This window comes from Canis aureus, chromosome 11, assembly GCF_053574225.1.
Source record: "Canis aureus isolate CA01 chromosome 11, VMU_Caureus_v.1.0, whole genome shotgun sequence".
NCBI lineage: Eukaryota > Metazoa > Chordata > Mammalia > Carnivora > Canidae > Canis > Canis aureus.
In genome coordinates, this window is record NC_135621.1 from 29,404,613 (window position 1) to 29,423,268 (window position 18,656).

Consider the following 18,656-nt stretch of genomic DNA (forward strand, 5'->3'; position numbering starts at 1 on the left):
CGCTGCACCACCCAGGGATCCCTCTGTGCTCCTTTCTGATGATCTTCCTCTCACTCTGGTCTGGGCTCAGAGATCAGAGCACCGAGGTATTGAAACTGTGTGAGAAGGGGGCAGACGGGGGCTCTGGGTGCAGGCTCCCCCGGGAGAAGTGCCTATGGGTGCACAGCCGTGGCAAAGCCTGCCCTGAGTCTGGTCCATTTGGAGCCCACACAGGACGGGGCACGGGGACTAAGGGGAGGTGCTTGGAAATGTGCGAGAGCAAAGCAGCCCACAGGCCAACAGCTTCCAGGCCCTTCTGTGTGCAGGCTGGGGACTGGCAGCCAGTGGGGCAGAAGGTTGGTGCGGCCCACGCTTGAGAGAAGGTGCCTGGAGGCCCCAGGAAGCTTCTGGGAGCCACTCCGCCTCCCACACTGGACAAGGGGAGGACAGCTGCCCAGGACCGGGACAGGGACACCCCAGAAAGCTGCAAGTAAGCTCCTGATGATGGGCCCGCAGCTACTCAGCACAGGAGCACATGGCAGTGCTCAGAACAGGCGGAGGAGGGAAGCTGCTGTTCTAGACCGGAGGGGGGGGGGGGCCTCAGCCCAGCTGCCCGCGCCGGCTCCTCCCCCAGCCCCACCCGCCCTCGCTGATTCCCAAGGCTTCCTTCTTCCAGGGCCTTCTGAGGAGACACCAAACCTCAGGATCCCCCACAACCCCTGGCCTCTCCACTCCCCTCCTCCATCGCAGAGGAGAGGCCACTGGGCAGGAGTCCCTTGACCTCCCCTCCTCGGCCTGCAAATGACTTTGCAGCCCCCATCCCATCCCCTTCCTTCCCTCAGGCTGGGGTCCCCCCCATCCAGCTCAGGACCCCCACTCCAGGAGCCGCTCCCCCACTTAGCCCACCCTACCCTGCACCATCAGTGTCTCTTCTAAGAACAGCCCACAATCCTCGAGTCCCCTTCAGCCACTGCCCTATATCTCTCCTTGCCTTCCCGGCCCAGCTCCCCTGAAGACCTGTCTACACCTGCTGTCTACACTTCCTGGCTGAATGCTCCTCCCCCAGCCCCTGATCCCTGTCTGGTGAAGGCTCCGTAGCATGGGACCCCTTCCCCAGACTCCCTCCCTGTCTCTGGGCTCCTTTGCTGGCCACCTGCCCGCTGTGATGTTGCACCTCCTTCTCTGACCCCCTCTGCCTGCTCCCAGCTCGGCCTCTCCCTGAGGGTTCATGACCCAACCAGCTCCTCTGCACCCCCAGACCTCAGTCTCCAGACCCGTGAAACCAAGTGTCTCCATCTGGTGGGGCTGGGGGGTGTCCTCAGGACCTCCAGCTCCACCCGCCCCTACCTGGTCCTACACTTGGCCTCTCAGGCCACACCCACACCCACTAGTGTCCCTAGCCCTGTCCCACCCCCCATGCAGTCTGTCCAGCCCTCCACGCCATGCACATTCCCTCTGCTGCTCTCCACACCCCAGCTCTGGCTGGTCCCTGGTTCCCACTGCTGCCCACAGAGCCCCTCCTCCCCCCACCCAGCTGCCTCCTGGGCCCCTCTGCTGGCTACCTCAGGTCACCAACTATTTCCCAAAGCACCACCAGTTTCACTGCGCAGCCTTCTGCTCCTGCTGGCACCCTGCTTGCTACCTGTCCCCAGAAACTGAAGCCCCGCCCGGGGCCACCTCTCCCTGTGCCCACATACCTTGCAAAGCTGGCAGTAGCAAGCTCCTTCCCGGGAGCCTTTGCCGGATGTCCCATCATCAGCACAATGTCTGTCCTCCCCAGGGCGGTGGGGGCTCCCCTGGGCCTGCAGCCCTGACTCTGCCCGCCCCCCTGCAGTGATGGCACAAAATCAGCGCCACTGCGGAGTGCTCACTGTGGGGCAGCCGCGCTCCAGGCCCTGCAGCCTCCCTCACAGCTGAGAAACGGGGAGCGCCAGGGCAGCTTGTGCCAGGACGCCCCGGGCCCTGCCCCTAATGCCCAGCTCGAAGATTACCAGGTTCCGAGTGCCAGCCCCTTGGCCCTGATCCGTGGAATATTCAGCTCCCCTGCTGCTTACCCCATCCAGGCCTCCAGCTCTGCACCCCTTTGACCGGACCCCACAGAGGTCCTGAGAGTGGAACTGGCCCCATCCCCCTGCTGGCCTCCTCTGTCTCAGAGCCAAGGACAGAGGCGTGGGGAGGGGAGCTGGCCCAGCCACATTCTGAAGGGGCAACTGAGGCAGGCCTGCATCGTCCTCCTGTCTTCTGCAGATGCCTCCACCTGGGCTCATAGCCAGGCCACCCTCGGAGCATCTCCACACATCCCCACTGTGGGCCTGGGGCCTGGGTCAGTCACAGCCCTGGCCACCCAGACCGTACAGACCTCTCACCGCCAGTTGGGATGTGAGGTGGGGAAGGTGATGGACCCCCTCACAGGGTATGTTGGGAGGATTTTATTTTATTTTATTTTATTTTATTTTATTTTATTTATTTATTTTTTGTTGTTGTTGTTGTCGTTGGGAGGATTTTAATAAGAAATCAAGGGGTTAGGATCACGTCTGGCACCAAGCAAACGCTATATAACGTCTGCTGTCACTCCTCTTCCTCGGCACCCGCTCCAGGGGTGAGGCTCCTCCACCCCTCATACTTCCACTTGCCCCAAGAGCTCATTTCACCCTGGTCCACATCACCAGCCCCGACCTCTCTTCTACTAGATGCCAGACCTCCTGGGCATCTCCACCCAGACGGCCTGACAGCCCTTCAGACGCCCCGAGCCTGCCTGTCCTGCTGTGTCCCTCGCTCAGGAAATGGAATGACCTTCCATTGGGTCACCCAGGCCTGAAACCGAGGGTCATCCCTGATGCCTCCCTCACCCACCATGCCTGTCCCCACCACTGGTCCGTCGTTTGGACTGTGTCCCCTCCCCGGGTGGCTGCCCAGACCATCTCCATCACCAGCTCAGGCGTCCAGTGCACTTCCGTCCACCACTCAGCAGCCTCGGGGTCTCGGGGAAATCACTTCACCTCTCTGTGCCTCGGTTTCCCAGACAATAAAATAGGGGTGACCATAGTGCCTTCTGCATTAGCTTGTTTTGAGGATTATGGGAGTAAAATGCACGAAGAGCTTAAGCCCTTGATAAATGTTGGTATTATTCTCTTGCTTGGATGACTCTGCCCCCCACCTTTTTTTTTTAAGACTTTATTTATTTATTTATTCATGAGAAACACAGAGAGAGATGCAGAGACACAGGCAGAGGGAGAAGCAGGCTCCCTGTAGGGAGCCCGATGTGGGACTTGATCCCAGGACTCCGGGATCATGCCCTGAGCCAAAGGCAGACGCTCACCCGCTGAGCCACCGAGGCGCCCCTGATTCTGCCCCTTCTAACCTGGCCCTTGCCTTCAGCTTGCCCACAGCATATCCCGCACGCATCTCAGAAAGGTGCCAGTTATGGAGCGCGGACCTCATGCAGGATACTGAGCTCCATCCCTTCGCCACTTCGGCACCCCAGGAGACAGGTGTTGTTATCCTCATTTTACAAATGAGGCAGCTGAGGCCCCAGTCCTACAACTGGAGTTAGCCACTACCTCAGAGGACACTGTTGGTATTCGTGGATTGATTCAAAACATTTATTGAGCACCTACTATATTTCAGGCACAAGCTGGGTGCTGGGAAAACAGTAATAAGCCAGATTGGCACAGACCTAGCCCATGTGATCTTTCTGGAACACAAATCTGACCACTTGAAAATCCTTCAGTGACCACCTCACTGCCCTGGGGATCTAGTTCATATACCTACCTCCTCATCAGGGCATCCTAGGCCCTCAGAAGCCCCCCTGACTACCCTCAGCAGCCCACATGGATCCTCCCCTGCCCACCTCTCCCACCTTCCCTGACCCCACCCTGCTCTGGCACATTGCTGTGGCCTCTTCACCCCATCCCACACCATTCACTTCTCCTCCCCAGCCCCAGGCCCACTCCCATGCCAGCTCCTTGCCCACCTTCTGTCTCAATTTCTTTGCCTAGTTGACTTATCCTCGTCTTTTCAGGTTCCATCCTCAGTCATCACCTGCTCCAAGAAGCCTCCCTTCCTCAACCTCCCAGCTAGGGGTGAGCTCCCAGGAGCCCTGTCTTGCAGCACACTGGCTCTTCAGTGATTTACCTCTCCTCCTGGACTGTGGCTCCTTGAGGGCAGGCCCAGGGATGTAGTCAACTGTGAATAAATCTTCACTTTCTCTCTCTGTTCCCCCAGCTTCCCATCCATCCATCCATCCATCCCCAACCCATCCATTTAACCTCTTCTTGCTATGGCCCTAAGGCCCCAGACCCAGCTCAGTGGTTACAGGTGAGTGCACACTGCTGGCACCACGCAGGTGGTCTGTTTCATGTCCCTATAGATGCAGGGACAGAGTGAGATGGAGGAGGCACCTGAGCACCTCCTCAGTGCACTGGCTCCTGTGATTGCAGACAGGGAGGCTGGGGCTGCTGCTGTGATCTACCTAGGTCTCCTCCCAAGTCCCTGGGCCTCTCACGGAGTGGGCAGCCGCTCTGGAAAGAGACAAGTGGAGCTGGAGTCAATTGGGTGAGCGCCAAGTCCTAGCTGTGTATCCTCTCTGTGCCTGTTTCCTCATCTGAAAAATGTTGTTGGCGGCCTGTCCCTGCCTGCCTTGCAGGACCGCTGTGAGGGGCAAAGGAGGGGACAGTGGACAGAGACTGTCTTCCCTGAGAGCGGACGCTTCGATACCTGACTGGCTTCCTGACACTCCCATCTTGGGCACAATCTGTTCTGTTTCCAAAAAGTTCCAGTAAATTTGGTTTCAGGCCTCCATCTCCAGGTTTCCCATGGGTCAGGGCTCTTTCCTGGAGCGGTTTCAGGGGAGGAGCGCGGCTCCCTCCAGCTGCAGCACCTGCTCACCGAGCCCCCCGCTGGGCCTCAGCCTCCACCTGCGGAAGCGGGGTCACTCCCACCTCGGGGGCTGCCGAGGGTCAAGCCACATGGTGGACGTGGACGGGAAGGTGTCTGGTCTCAGGGTGCACGGAGGCGGCCCGGCCAGGAGGGTGCCCCTGCTCCCTAGAGGGTGGGAGGGCACAGGAGACCTCCCGTGGAGCGCCAGCCGCCCCCCCCCCCCCCCCCCCGTGGCCTCCCCGACCCCCAAGCCCCTCAGGAGCCAGGGGAACGGCCAGGAAGGCCGCTCTCAAAATGGCCGCCGCGGCCACAAGGCCCTTCTCCTCCCCGGGCGGCCAGACCACGGTCAGTCCTCGCAGCCCAGGGGTGCAGTGTGGGGCGGGAGGCGGGGAGGAGGGAGTCAGGGTGGGTGGGGGGCAGGGGAAGAGCCAGGGAGAGGGGCAGGGAGACGAACAAAAGGTCCCTTTGTGGAGCTGCGCAGGGAGAAGAGGGAGCGCATTACCCAATGCCCAGAAGCCATGTTGGTAACAAGAGAACCATTCTCTGCTTCACTTGGAAAACAACTCGGAGCAGAGAGAGACAGGGAGAGATTTAACCCCATGGGCGCGGGGCGCAGGGGCGCAGCCGAGGCCACTGTGGGAGGTGGGGAGGGAGCCAGGGCTTGCTAGGGGCCTTGGGCCGCTGGGCCATTTCCTGTCTCCCAGGCCTGGGCTGCGGGTCACAGGCCCAGAGGCCCAATATGGCTGCTTGGCCGAGTCCCAGCAGCCTGTGGACTGGGGACTGGAGCCTGGCCTCTGCTGCCTAGGCCTGCTCAGACGGCTGACCCATGCCTGCTGCAAGCCCCAGGGCCTGGCCCACCCCAACCTCGGGGAGGACCCCCAAGTCCTTACATCACCTTACGGCTTCGGGCGCTAGGGGCTGGTGGGGTGGGGTTCCAAGGCCACCAGCCTCCACTTGGCTCCTGCTGACAGGGAGCACATTTCCTCCTGAGGAAGTCCCTTCCTTGTTGCACAGTTTTGCCTGTTAGAAAATTTTCCCGAAAATTTAATTTAATCTCTTTCATCCATACCCAGCTTTCTCCCCTTCCCCCACTCTCCCCCCAGCAGCCCTGTTCTCAGGCGCCTTAGAGACCACATCTGGTAATAAGGCAAATAAGGAGAAAAGAAGCCATGGGGCTCGGGACGCTTCACATATACTCACTTAATGACCATTGCTACCTTGGGGTCAGCTGGGCTCAAGTGAGCTACAGTCTCCTCTGCTGACTTGTTCTAGAAGCACCTAACACAGAGCCCCACACGGGAGGCACTCCATGGTTAAGCAGAAGAAAGAGGTCTTTCCCTCGGTCCTTCTACAAATAGGAGTTGGGCACTAGTCACGGACCCAGCCCTGTCCCAGCCGTGGTGTCACAGCAGTGGATGAAACAGACCACTCCTGCCCTCACCCCGTGGTGATGAACAATAGACAAGTGAAGATACATGCTAATGTCAGGTGGACACAGGCTCTCTGATGGCAAACAAAGCAGGGTCAGGAAGGCAGGAAGGGTGGACATTAGAAATGGTGGACAGGGAAGGCCCCTGGAAGGGTGTGCTGTTTGACAAAGATCTGAATGAAGAGAGGAAGAATATCTGGGGCAGAATGTTCCAGACAGTAGGGGCAGCACATGTGAAGGACTTGAGAGGGCCTGTGCCAGGGAGTCTAGGAGCAGCCATGAGGCCAGAGTGGTGGGAACGGAGGGAGTGAGGGGAAACAGGGAGGACCAGCGAAAGGGGGTCAGAACACAGGGGACTGCTGGAGGAACCCCAGCGTGATGGGGCCCTCAGGGGCTTGGAGCAGGGGGTGCTGTGGCCTGACTGCCGTTTCCACGAGGATGCTGTGGATGCCGTGCAAGGAATAAACCGTAGGGGCACCTGGGTGGCTCAGCAGTTAAGCCTTTGCCTTCAGCTCAGGTGATGATCCTGGGGTCCTGGGATCCAGCCCCATGTCAACAGGGAGTCTGCTTCTCCCTCTGCCCCTACCCTGCTAGTGCTTTCTCTCTCCCAAATAAATAAAATCTTAAAAAAAAAAAAGAATAAACTGTAGGAGGTCAGGGGTGAGGGCTAGAGATCTACCAGGGCTTTTGCCACAACCCCCCATGCCTTCTGTGCTCCCATCCCTGGCGGCGACTCTCCCCACGTTGCCCACTCTCTCATAAGTATGGTCCAGTCATTCTCTGAGTTAGTGACGACCTGGCACCTGCTATGTGTTAAGATGGGAACAGGCAGGTTTCTAAAGAGAGCAAGGTTGGGATGCCTGGGTGGCTCAGTGGTTGTCTGCCCTCAGCTCAGGACGTGATCCCGGGATCCTGGGATCGAGTCTTGCATCGGGCTCCCCACAGGGAGCCTACTCTCCCTCTGCCTATGTTTCTGCCTCTCTCTGTGTCTTTCTAATGAATAAATACATCAAATTTTAAAAAAGAGAGAGAGAGAAAGCAAGTTTACCCTAGGGAGTGGTTCATAATCGTGGGGTTGCAGGCCCCTACGGTGGAACCACTGGAGGGTGAACCTGGCCTGTGGTCACCCAGCTTGAAGAACAAAGCTTCTTCTTTGGGAAGTTTTTAAAAGCTTCACAGAGAACTCTCAGGACACTGACCCTCATGAGCCCCATGGTGCCGAGATATTACAAACAGTCCAGCAAAGCAGGGGCTCAGTGGCCCACCTCCCACCTCTGGTGGGTCCCAGGCATCCCAAAGCCTCAGGTTCCTCATCTGTAAAACCACACACACCTTGCAGGTTTTTGTTTTGTTTTGTTTTGTTTTGTTTTACACCTCGCAGGTTTGATGTGTGCATAAGAAGGCAGCACTTCATTCTTTGGGGGGGTGCAGGGGAACGGGGGCAGGGCAGTGGTGGAAACTGAGCCTCAGGGAGGTGAGTGATAGCTCAAGGTCACCAGCTGGGTCAGGGCAGTGCCTCCCTACCCTACTGCCAGGGCTCTCCTTGCACCCTCCATGTGTTCCCAGACATGGGAACTGTGGACACCTCAGCTCAGCCCCAGTCAGGTGCCTGGAGCAGTAGGGTTGTGGCTACAGACCTAGTGACAGTATCAGGGGACCCTCCAACAGCAGACAGGCCAGCGGGCAGGGCAGGAAGTCTGCATGGCCTAGAGGGACAAAAGCAGGACAGACTCTAGAGTTCCAGCTGAACAGAAAGGAAACCTGCCTCCACTAGACCCCAGAGAGAGACAGAGAGGGAAAGCACAAGTGAGTGCTGCGTTCCTGTCTGCTCCCCACCTTGCTGTGGGTGCCGGGCAGCCTCCTGGTCTCTCAGACCTCTACATCAATGGTGGGATGGTCCCTTATCCCTCCTGGCCCCGTAGGATGGTAGCAAGGGTTGGGCGTAGGGATGAGTGGAAAGCCAGCATGGAGGCTGCTGCTGGGGGCTTAGTGGTCCCTGGGCTCCTGTTAGGTTCCAGGCCTGTGCACTGCTTACAAGACAATCCGACATGGTGGACTGTACAACAGGCAGCGCTGACAGGACAGACAGGGAGACGGCCCTGCCTAGGAAGGCTTCCTGAAAGAATCAAGTTGTCACACAGGTCATGGGGGTGGGTAGGGTTTCTGCCAGAGGGTCTGGAGACCAGGAGGCCCAGCACAAGTAAAGGCACAGAGAAGGGAACCAGCTTGCACAGCAGGAAGTGACCTCAGCCCCCTGGCTGCAGAAGCAGGGTGAGGAGGTTGGGGTGGGATCCCAGAAGGCCCCTGCTCCCCTGGGCCAAAGCCCCAGGTCTCACCTCCACCCCTCCTGGTCTCAGCTTAAAGCTCCTGGTTTCCACCTGCCCTGGAGCACTTTCCTACGAGTCTTTGCTGGCCAATCACTGTCCAGAGCCATGAGAGCTGCCCCTCTAGGAAGCCCTCCCTCACCCTGGCCAGGTGGATAATTCCTCCCCGGGAGTAGTTTGTTCAGTCTCAAGGGAAGGAACTATTATACCCATTTTACAGAGGAGGAAACTGAGGCTCAGGAACCATCGGTATCGTTCAGGATTGTACAGCTAATGGTGAGTCCAATCTCCATTGAGCTCTTCCATTTCCTCCCTGACCCCTACCCTGTGCCAGCCACCTATCTCCTCAGATCTAGTGCTGGGAGGCTGCTGGCTCTGTAACTATCCCCCTGCTTCACTGAGGAGGAGGCTGAGGCCCAGAGAAGGGCCAGGACTCACCCGCCACCATGTAGCTTAGGATGGCTGAGCAGATTTTGAAGCAGGAGCAGCTGTCCCCACTCCTCCTGCCACCACTGGAGAAATGCAGAAGGGACCGCAGGTGAGTGGGAGGGGAGAGGCCAGGCCTTGGGCTGGGGACCAGGGTGTGGGCAGTTCTGGAAGGCCGGAAAGACAACCAGCAGGGACAGCGAGCCCAGCATGGCCAGGCCTGGCGCAGTCAAGAGACGCACGGCGCGTGGCGAGGCAGCAGGCCCGAAATGGTGGCGGGAGGCAGCAGAGGAAGGGGACCCGCCGTGGACAGCAGGCGAGCTGAGGGGGCAGAGGGACAGGTGGGAGGGCTGCTGGAGAGCCGGGAGGCACTGACCAGACTCCCAGGGTTCGGGGCACCACCCCCACCCCCAGCCCTGCCCGGGTTTGGCCCTGGGTACCTGCCCCTTGGGCTTGTGCTGGCAGCGGGGGTCAGGCGACGGTCACGGGCCTCTCCTACCCCGCAGTCAAAGGGGCTGGTCTCCAATGGAAAGTGCACTGGAGACGGCGCGGGTCACGCGGGAAGTCACCCAGTGTGGGCCCGGTGCCCTGGTCCACGTCACACACCCGTCCTGCCAGCGCAGGACGGAAGCCTCGAGGCCCTTCCATGTGGCACTGTCGTCAATCAGAGGAGTCACATGGGGGCGGGCAGCGGGGGCCTTGGCGCCTTCCTGAGGTCTCCCCGCCTCCGCCCCGCCCCTCGGGATCCTGCCACGGCTCTTGAAAAACAACCGAGGGAATCGAGTGGAAACACAAATCCGCCACCCAGTCCCTCCGGCTCCCTGGGGCTGACCCCCACCCCGGGGCGCCCAGGCAGGGGGCTCCTGCTCACACAGTTGGCCTTGGGGGGGCCCCAGTGGGCACAAGTCTCAATCCCGGCCTCCCAGCAGCTGGGTCCATCCCCCCTCTGGGTCCCCCAGAGCCAGCCTCACCCTGGGAGGACATGGGCACTGGAGCTTGACTCCCCCCAACCTCTACAGTCTGGCCTCCAGGGCCAGGGAAATTCCAGACTTCACTCTGGCAAAGACTAGCTATCACCCTGGACAAGCCCCTTCCCCTCTCCAAGCCTCAGTTCCCCCATCTGTAAAATGGGGGTAACGAGCTGCCCAGGGCCACCCCACGGGGCTGGTAGAGGACAAGGAACTAGGGAAGGGCAGCATGGGGAAACTGCAGAGTGCGGAGCCACAGGTTGTCACTTTGGTTTTTACAGAGACGACTTGCCTCCCAGGGTCGGAGAGTCAGCTCTGCTTGGGGGACATGAATTGCAGATGGCAGGAAGGGGTCCCTGACCTATGACCAGCAAGGGTCCCCAGCCTACCCAGCCCACCCAGCCCTGCTCAGCCTCGCCACCTCCCCGCTGCCAGCCTCACCCCGCCAGCATCAGCCGCCCCAAACACCTCCCCCATGGACGGGCTGCTTCCTGGCCTGAAACCCCATCTGAAGAAAACAGAACTTCTCCATGTTCAAGATCAAGACCAGCCATCTCTCCCCTGTGAAGCTTCCCGATTCCAGGCCGAGGGAGCAGCGCCCACCGCCCCTTGTGCACCCTACAATATGGGGCCTGTCCGGTGTGAGCTGCGAGCGGGCAGGGCTCTATCTAATCATGCTGGGTCTCCCGAGCAGATGTGTGAGCAGATGTGTATGTGCGCGCTGGGAGACAAGCCACCGTGACCTGGCGGTGGGGGGGCATCCCATGCTCCACTCAGGGTCCCCCCTCCTGCCCGGTCTCTCCCGGGCACACCTGGCCTCCCCGCTGCCAGACTCAGGGCTGCTAATCCCCTGTCAGGTGACAGGTATGCATCTCTAGGGTGGCCAGGGCAGTGGCACTTGGGGAGCTCCACTGGGGAGATGGCCACGATGGAAAGTGGGAGGATGCCGGCTGGTTAGAAAGTAGGCAACATCACCCCGGCTTCAGACAGAGGGGACCAGAATACCAGAGAGGGGACAACGGATGTGAGCAACATTTTGAAGGAAAAACTGTCGTGGCTGATGATTAGCCATGAAGGGATAAAGAGGCGGATGAGTCAAAAATGACTCTGAAGTTTCACGCCTAGGTCACCGGAGAACAGTGGAGCCATTGATGGGGCAGGGAAGCGAGTGGGGGCTGGTTCGGGGGCAGGATGGTGACTCGGGTTCGGGACATGGACTCACAGCGTTTTGGGGCTGGAAGAAGTAGCCTCAGAGGTCATCCAAGTCACACACGAGGAAACCCAGGCTCAGTGGGGAACAGCCACTTGGCCAGGACAGCGAGCCTGTCGGTGTCAGAGCCAAGGCCAGGGACCGACCAGCCAGGGTCAGTCCCTCACCTAAAACAGTGTGAGGCTTGCGCCCCGCCTGTGCTCAGGCTGTGCTCTGGAGCCCCCCAGGCAAATCCGACCCAGTCCCCACCTTCAGGGCTTCACTGTCCAGCGAGAGACACACATGGCCATAATCACCACCTGATTGAAGGGGTACTCACAAGGCATGGTGGGGACTCAGAGGCCAAGCCTCCCTGGGAGGGACATGGGGGCAGGGGGGTCACTAAGGAGTGATGATAATATCACGATGATCACGGGGATCCCTGGGTGGCGCAGCGGTTTAGCGCCTGCCTTTGGCCGAGGGCGCGATCCTGGAGACCCGGGATCGAGTCCCACGTCGGGCTCCCGGTGCATGGAGCCTGCTTCTCCCTCTGCCTGTGTCTCTGCCTCTTTCTCTATCTCTCTGTGACTATCATAAATAAAAAATAAAAAAATAAAAAAAAATATCACGATGATCAGAAGTAGGGCCCTATGTGTCAAGCTCTTCTCACCGAGCATCCTACAAGCTATGTAGTATTGTTGTTCCCATCTGTCCCACAGATGAGGCTGAGAAAGACTAAGATTATCCAGGGCCTCACAGGTCCTGTGCTCTTAACCCCTGCTTTTTGGAAGAGGTGTCCTGGAGCTGAGGCCTGACAGATGAGTAGGAGTTTTCCAAGAGACAGGCCAGAGAGGGTGGCACCAGTCAGAGGAACCAACTTGTATCGAGGCCCAGAAACCTGCTTTCCCCTGGCAGGGTTTGAGGCATTGATGGTCTATAGCCTAGAGCCCCCCATGTAGCTCTCAATGCCCCCCACCCTGTCCCCAGCCCCCTCACTTCTCAGGACCCCCTCCTGCCCCAGTGCCAGCTGGTGATCTGATGGATTTTCAGGAGAATGAGCTGGAGGTGGGTAGGGCTGGGGCTGCTCCCTACCCCCAGGGAACAGTTGCCCATGCTCCCCGACACCCTCCTGGCTCTGTCCTCTGCCCCCCATACTTGCCACTGCATCATCATCTCAGCCCAGAAGGACCCCGCAAAGCAAGTCAGCCCAGAGGAGTGAGGGGTGGGCCTGGGTCACCCAGCACGGGACCAGCTGAGCTATGGCTCAAACCTGCAGGGCCTGGGGGCTCAGAGCCCCCTGAGCTTGAACGAACCTCCCAGGTAGGTCTCCATCCCTGGGCTCCCATGTGAGGGTCCCACTGGAGGTGAACCTGGAGAGAAGGGTGGTTGAGCCCTGGAAATTACAGCTGATAACACTGGGTGACGTGGTGTGCAGGAGTGAGCTCATACCAGTACGGGAGAGCCAATGGTTAAATTTTCTGGAACATTCCAAGCGTGCTGATATCAGCTGGGAGGCCTGAAAATTGGCCCTGTGGGAGCTTTTACATTGTGAAAATCCACTGGCTAGCCTCCCTCTCCCCCAATGGAGCTGATTGTTAAGCATTTACCAGCACACCGCTGTCCACAGGGGCCATCTCCTGGTTCCTCCAGAGGCTTCTGGGTTCTCTTAAGTTCCCAGCCCAGTCTCGGGCTCTTGAGAGAGCTGCTGGGTTCTCTTAAGTTCCCAGCCCAGTCTCGGGCTCTTGAGAGAGCTGCTCTTGCTCAAAATCCATTAGCATCTCCCACTTGCCATAAGTGAAAACCCAAACTCCTCCCCAGGGCCTTGCAGCTCCAGCACCTGCCTATCTTTCCAGCTGCGTCTTGAGCTGCTCCCTTCACACCCCCTGCTCCAGCCACACAAAATAGAGGATACTTGGTGAACAGGACCCTGCTTTCCAGCAACCACACCTTTGCTCATGCTGTTCCCCTCTCCTGCAATGCCCTTCTTTCCTCTTTGCCTCTAGCAATCCTCCCCACTGGGTAAATTTTATTCATAATTGATGCTCAGTCAATGTTTCTTGACTGAATGGAAGGGGGTTGAATCAAGGACTGACCTGCAACCAAGCTGAATCTGCGGCCCTGGGACACCCTGAGCCCATTCCCCTGCCTCAGGACAGAAACACACCAAAACTCCCCTGCCATCCCAGCCTGCTTGTAGCCTTCAACAGAGTGGGGTGCTCATGGAGGACAGTGAGCTGGCTGCCTTGAGGGATGGTAAAAACAGAAACCAACTCAAACTGCCTGATTAGCCTGGAAACTAATCCCTTTATTCCCTGTTCAGCCTTTTGAACTCCTCTTCATCCTTCGCCCAACCCAGATGCTACCTCTGACAAGAGGTCTTGCCTAGATGGTAGTCCTCTATTACCCCCGACCCTGCTGCTTCATACACACTTTGATGGTCACACTTGTGGTGCTGGATGGTGCTTATCTCTATGTGTCCATTACCCCACTAGACCACAGCCAACTGAGGTAAGATGGGTTCTTATCTAAGGTTGAGTCTTCAGCCTGGTGCCCCCCAGGCTTAGGGACTACTAGTTGAATGAACTCAAATCGACTCCATCACTGTCTTAGGCAAGTCATCCCTTCTCCCTGGGCCTATTTCCCTTCTGTATAAACTAGACTTGAATAAGGTCATCTCTAAAGACCTTTCACATTCTAGGATTCTATGAATACGGGGCCTTCCTGTCCCCATCAATCTCTAACCTTCAAACCTCCTTCCCTAACCTCGCAGGGTTCCTGAGCAGCTCTCACCCCTCCTACACACACACAACAAGGGACCACACCTCTCATGCCTCTGATCCCTGAACCCCTGTCCCTGGGCACTCTTTTCTCTTGGACTCTGGGTTCCTGGCCTTGCCCACCCCACCCCCACCCCGGTCGTGCCCACAGGCCAGGCACGCAGTCACCACCTGTATGTGCCCATCAAGCGTTGCAATGGAGTGAGCAGCCAGGGCCTGCGGGGTCTTTGCGGAGTCTCAGAGGCCCTGTTCAGACAGGCCCAGAGTCGCCTGCCCATCACAGCAGGGCTCCCCGTCAACCCCTCTGGGCAAACAGCCACATCTCACTTTCTGCCTGTTTTGCTCCAGCCTTCAGAGGATATGTACATTCGGGAGCATGTAAGGGGTAGAGGGCCGCCCCTTTCTCTCTGTCCCACACATAGTCTGGGTGACTATGCAGCCATTGGCCTCCCTCAATCTTTGCCTTTTCCTTCATCTCCTGAGCACCCTGACACAGAGGTGCAGGGCCAAGCCATCCACAGGCACACCCAGGGACGGACATATGTGCATGCAAAATCGTGCACACAGGGACACCTGGGTGGCTCAGTGGTTGAACGTCTGCCTTTGGCTCAGGGCATGATCCCGGAGTCCTGGGATCGAGTTCCACATCAGGCTCCCCACAGGGACCCTGCTTCTCCCTCTGCCTGTATCTCTGCCTCTCTGTGTGTCTCTTATGAATAAATAAATAAGATCTTTAAAAAAAACTATTAAAATAAAAAAGAAGCATGCACACATATGTGGACACAGAGAGTCGTGAAGCCTGTTATCCATCACCCTGTGCTGACATCTGGAGCACTGAGAGGTGTCACTCATGCCATCGGGTATGTTGAATGCTGGGGAAGCAGAGGCTCTGAATCCCTTGTTGATCCTCAAATCCAAGCGCCAAAAGCCATGCCCACCTCTGCGGCAGCGCCAAGCAGCAGCAAAGAAGCAGCCCTGGCCTCCCACCCTGGCTGGCTTTGCCTCTCACCCAAGGCAGGCACCCAAGCCCCCCACTGCTCTCTCATGCAATTCAACCTCCGTGTTTCACCATCTCACATGCACACACGTGGGGCAGAGGCAGGGCCCAGGGCTGGAGCACACGGAGCAAGCTGCAGGATGTCCAAAGGAGAATCCAGCGTCTGCCAGTCTACCCCAGACGGCACAAGGGAGCAGGTGGCTCTTGGGTGACACCGATAATGGCTTAGAGCGAGGACTCTGACACCTCCTTCCCTGGGAGCCAGATGCTCTTTAGCAAAACTTCAACCTCTCTGTATCTCAGTTTCCCCATCTGTAGAACAATGGTAGGTAACAGCGCCTACCTTATAAAGGTGTTACAACAACTGAGGGAGCTATCAGATGTCGCCCACAGTGTCTGGTGTGCAGTAACCCCTCAATAAACATCAGCTGCTGCTCTTCTGAGTATAGACGAGGGGTGTCCAGCCCCAAGTGCTCCTCTCCTGAGCACAGAGGGCTGCGCACTCACCCTGTGCTGGGTGCTGGGAAGACACCCAAGGCCCCTGCCCTCAGTGAGCCCACGAAGATGGGGGAAAAGTGCAGACAGGGCGAGAGCGTAGGTGTGTGGAGGTGTGTGTGCACACGTGGGGGAGATGGACAGGACAGCTGAGGGGCTGAGCCCCGGTGGAGGGGGATCAGGAGCTAGGAGAGGCCCTCCAGAAGAGGAGAGGTGTGGCCTCAGAACAGCCAAGGGTGAGAGGAGGGAGTTCCAGGGGAAGGAAGGGCCTGAGGGTATGGGAGGATGGTGAACTGTGACGGGGAGAGTGTAACGCTGCATCTGCCAGTTTCAGGGCCTTTATCGCCAGCAAGGGAAGCCGCTACCAGGCCCCATGTCCCTCATCACACGCCGGGCAGGACTAAGCACCTGCTCCTCGCACCTCTGCACCCACAGCCTTGTCCATGCAGCCACTCCCACAGGTGCCAGCTCCTCTAAGAAGTAAGCGAACCTCAGATGCTTTACTGTAATCATTAGCGCCTCTCTGTCCCTCCAGGATGGGGGTCCCTGAGACCAGCACATGGGGGGAACACAGCAGAGATTGGCTGAATGAGTGAACAAGTGAACAAATGAACGCCTTGGTGAATGGATGGATGGAGTGACTGCCACCTCCCCCCCCCCCCGACACACACGACACTAGTGATTCACCTGATGACTGCTGACACCATCCCACACCCCGTGACTACACCACACAACCCGCAGGAGCTCTGGCACCCACCCAGCCAGGCCATCACCACCCTGGCAAGCCTCGTAGAGCGCTGTTGTCTCCTGGCATGCCCCCTCCCCATCCATCCATCCATCCATCCATCCATCCCCCCACCCACGCACACTTTCCCTCTTGCCTGGGGCAGCTGGTGGGAGGGTGGGGGCTGGGGTGGGGCAGGACCAGAGGGGCCTTGGAGGCAGCAGGGCAGGGGGCTGGGGGAGGCTGGGAAAGTCCAGGCTGTCTCTCCTGGGGGGCGGTGGGCGGCGTGGTGGGGCGCTCACAGGGATGAGAGAGGGAGGAGGGTCGCTGGCCCGGTACAGCTGCGGTCCCCTCCCCAGCAGCCTGCCCGGGTGCAGAAAGGCCTCTTTGTTCTCCGCCTTTAAAGGGTAAGAGAAACACTTATGCATGGCAAATTAGCCCAAAAATGTATTTCTCTAAAACACCCAATTGTCTCACCAGGCCTGCAGCTGCAGGGAAGTTCCAGGGAGCCGGGGGAGGGGGAGGCTTTGGGGTGACCCTGGGGGACAGGGAGAGGCGGCGGGGGAAAGAGGGGCCATCTCGCCTTCCCGCCTCTGCTCTCAGAATTTCACAGGTGCAGGAGGGCACAGCTGGGGAGGGCCCTGGGGTCAGGGAGACAACCCCTGGTGTTACAAGGAGGGAAACTGAGGCCACAGAGGTGGCAGGACGATGGCAGAGGGAGTGCTGGCTGGCCGCAGAGAGAAGGCTGATCCCAGGTCTCTTGGATTCTTCCATCTATACCCACTGCCTCGTCCTCATGCTGAAGGGGAAGGGGCCCTGGTGCCCAAGGTCATCCAAGCCAGCTCCCCTGGGCATAAAGGAGAGAGAAGGAAACCGGGAGGCCCTGTGCACAAGCTGCCCACTGAGAGCTTCAGGACCCAGGGGGATGGACCAGGGCACCAGCTCCGCCCTGCCTCCTCCCCAGCGTGGTACCTCTGAAGGCGGGCAAGCCTGGGGGTGATAAGGGGATGCAGGCAGAGGCACCAGAAGGGAGTCCTCCACGAAAGCCTTCTCCCAGGAGCAGGCGGGAGAGCCCTCTTGGTCAGGGAATTGAACCAAACACACGTGCAGGTTCCTTCCACTCCAGGGACATCCTCCAGGGGCCAGTGCTGTGTGGGCCTCAGGAGCATCTCTGGACTCCCAAAGGTGAACCAGAGACAGCCTTGTCCCCACGGAGCTCCTAGTCCCACAGCGAAGACAGAAGAGTTAATAACAATGATCATGACAGTCCCACTGAGAGGTGAGTTCCAAATAGAGTGACACAGACGTGGAGGCAGGGGCAGTGGAGGCTGGGGGTGCTCCTAAGAAGAGCCCCCAGGCTGGGCCCTGAAAGGGAGGAGGAACATTCCATGCAGCAGAACAGCACAAGAACACAACAGGGGTCTCTGAGACCATGCCCCGACATCAGAACTCAGAGTCTGATTCAAGAGAATTCACTGAGCATCTTCAGAGTTCCAGCCTATGTAGGAGACACAGGAGAAGGAGCAAATGTGGTCCTGATCCTGGGAGTCTTGCCAACCTGACGCAGTGAGTGTATGATACAGAAAAAACACTGAGCTGCCAGGAGAAGGAGTTAGGGCCCTGGGACCCTGTGTGTAGGCCCTGGTCCCAGCAGCTCCTGTGAGACCGTCAGCAGCCTCGGCTCAGTTTGCACATCTGTACAATGGGGGGATGACATCCACCCTGGAAGACTGCCACTGAGGAGAAGTGGAAAGAACCAGAACCCATCGTATGACCCCCTGAAGATTCTCAGTACATGTTAGCTCTGATCCTTCAAAGAAGTCTGGAAACAAGACAGATGGCAGGGGGTGGCGGGGTGGGGAGAGGAGAAGGGAGACTGTGCGAGTGTTGTGTGCTGTGATTGCATGCATAGGTATGTGTATGAGCGTGGGTGTTGTGTGTGCGTGCATGAGTGAGTTCTCCGAGTATGTGAGTGCACGTGTGTGGGGGTATGGTGGGAATGAGTGTGTGTGCACGAGGATGGGTGCATTGTGGTTGTGTGCAAGTACATATGTGAGTGCATGAACGTATGAGTGCACACGTGTGTGTGTGTGTGACCACAAGTGTGTGAATGGGTGTGTGTGCAGGAGTGTCTGCAGGGAAGGGATCACTTATAGAATGAGTTTTGGGAAAGGGGATTGAGCTAAACCTCAAAATGTCCAATGCATGAAGAGCCCAAGCACCCTGGAGAACGTGCTCACAAGTGGCCAGAGGGACCAGCAGAGACCAGGATGCTCCAAGGGGCCAGGAGACACCAGGAAGAGAGAAAGTGCTAGGAGGTGGAGGCCTCCTCTCTACATGGCCTCCCCACGTCCACCGTGACCCCCGCGGTGGAGCCAGATCCGGGGCGGCAGGGGAGCAAGTCTTACCTAGTGCTTCTCCCACGCTTATCCGAGGGTCTTCGAGGATCTCCAGGGTGGCCCCTTCCCTC

At 58.4% G+C, this 18,656-nt stretch overlaps 2 long non-coding RNA genes across 4 annotated transcripts in view; one reads left to right on the forward strand and one right to left on the reverse strand.

Annotated features, from left to right (window-relative positions):
• The window catches only part of LOC144323741 (uncharacterized), a 55,150-nt gene that overhangs the window by 4,846 nt on the left and 31,648 nt on the right, over positions 1 to 18,656 (reverse strand). The window contains exons 2-6 of one of the 3 annotated variants that reach the window (XR_013389105.1): positions 9,477 to 9,690; positions 9,049 to 9,357; positions 7,924 to 7,992; positions 5,748 to 5,877; positions 3,568 to 4,499 (exon numbers count right to left, since the gene is read on the reverse strand). This is a non-coding gene — a long non-coding RNA (uncharacterized LOC144323741). Of the gene's footprint in view, positions 1 to 1,676; positions 4,500 to 5,747; positions 5,878 to 7,923; positions 7,993 to 9,048; positions 9,358 to 9,476; positions 9,691 to 18,656 lie in introns of those variants that run through there. The other 2 variants (XR_013389104.1, XR_013389106.1) reach the window with 2 other exon arrangements.
• On the forward strand, positions 5,123 to 11,816 carry LOC144323743 (uncharacterized). The gene is made up of 3 exons (XR_013389114.1): positions 5,123 to 5,202; positions 8,831 to 8,886; positions 10,286 to 11,816. It is a non-coding gene; the product is annotated as an uncharacterized LOC144323743 (long non-coding RNA).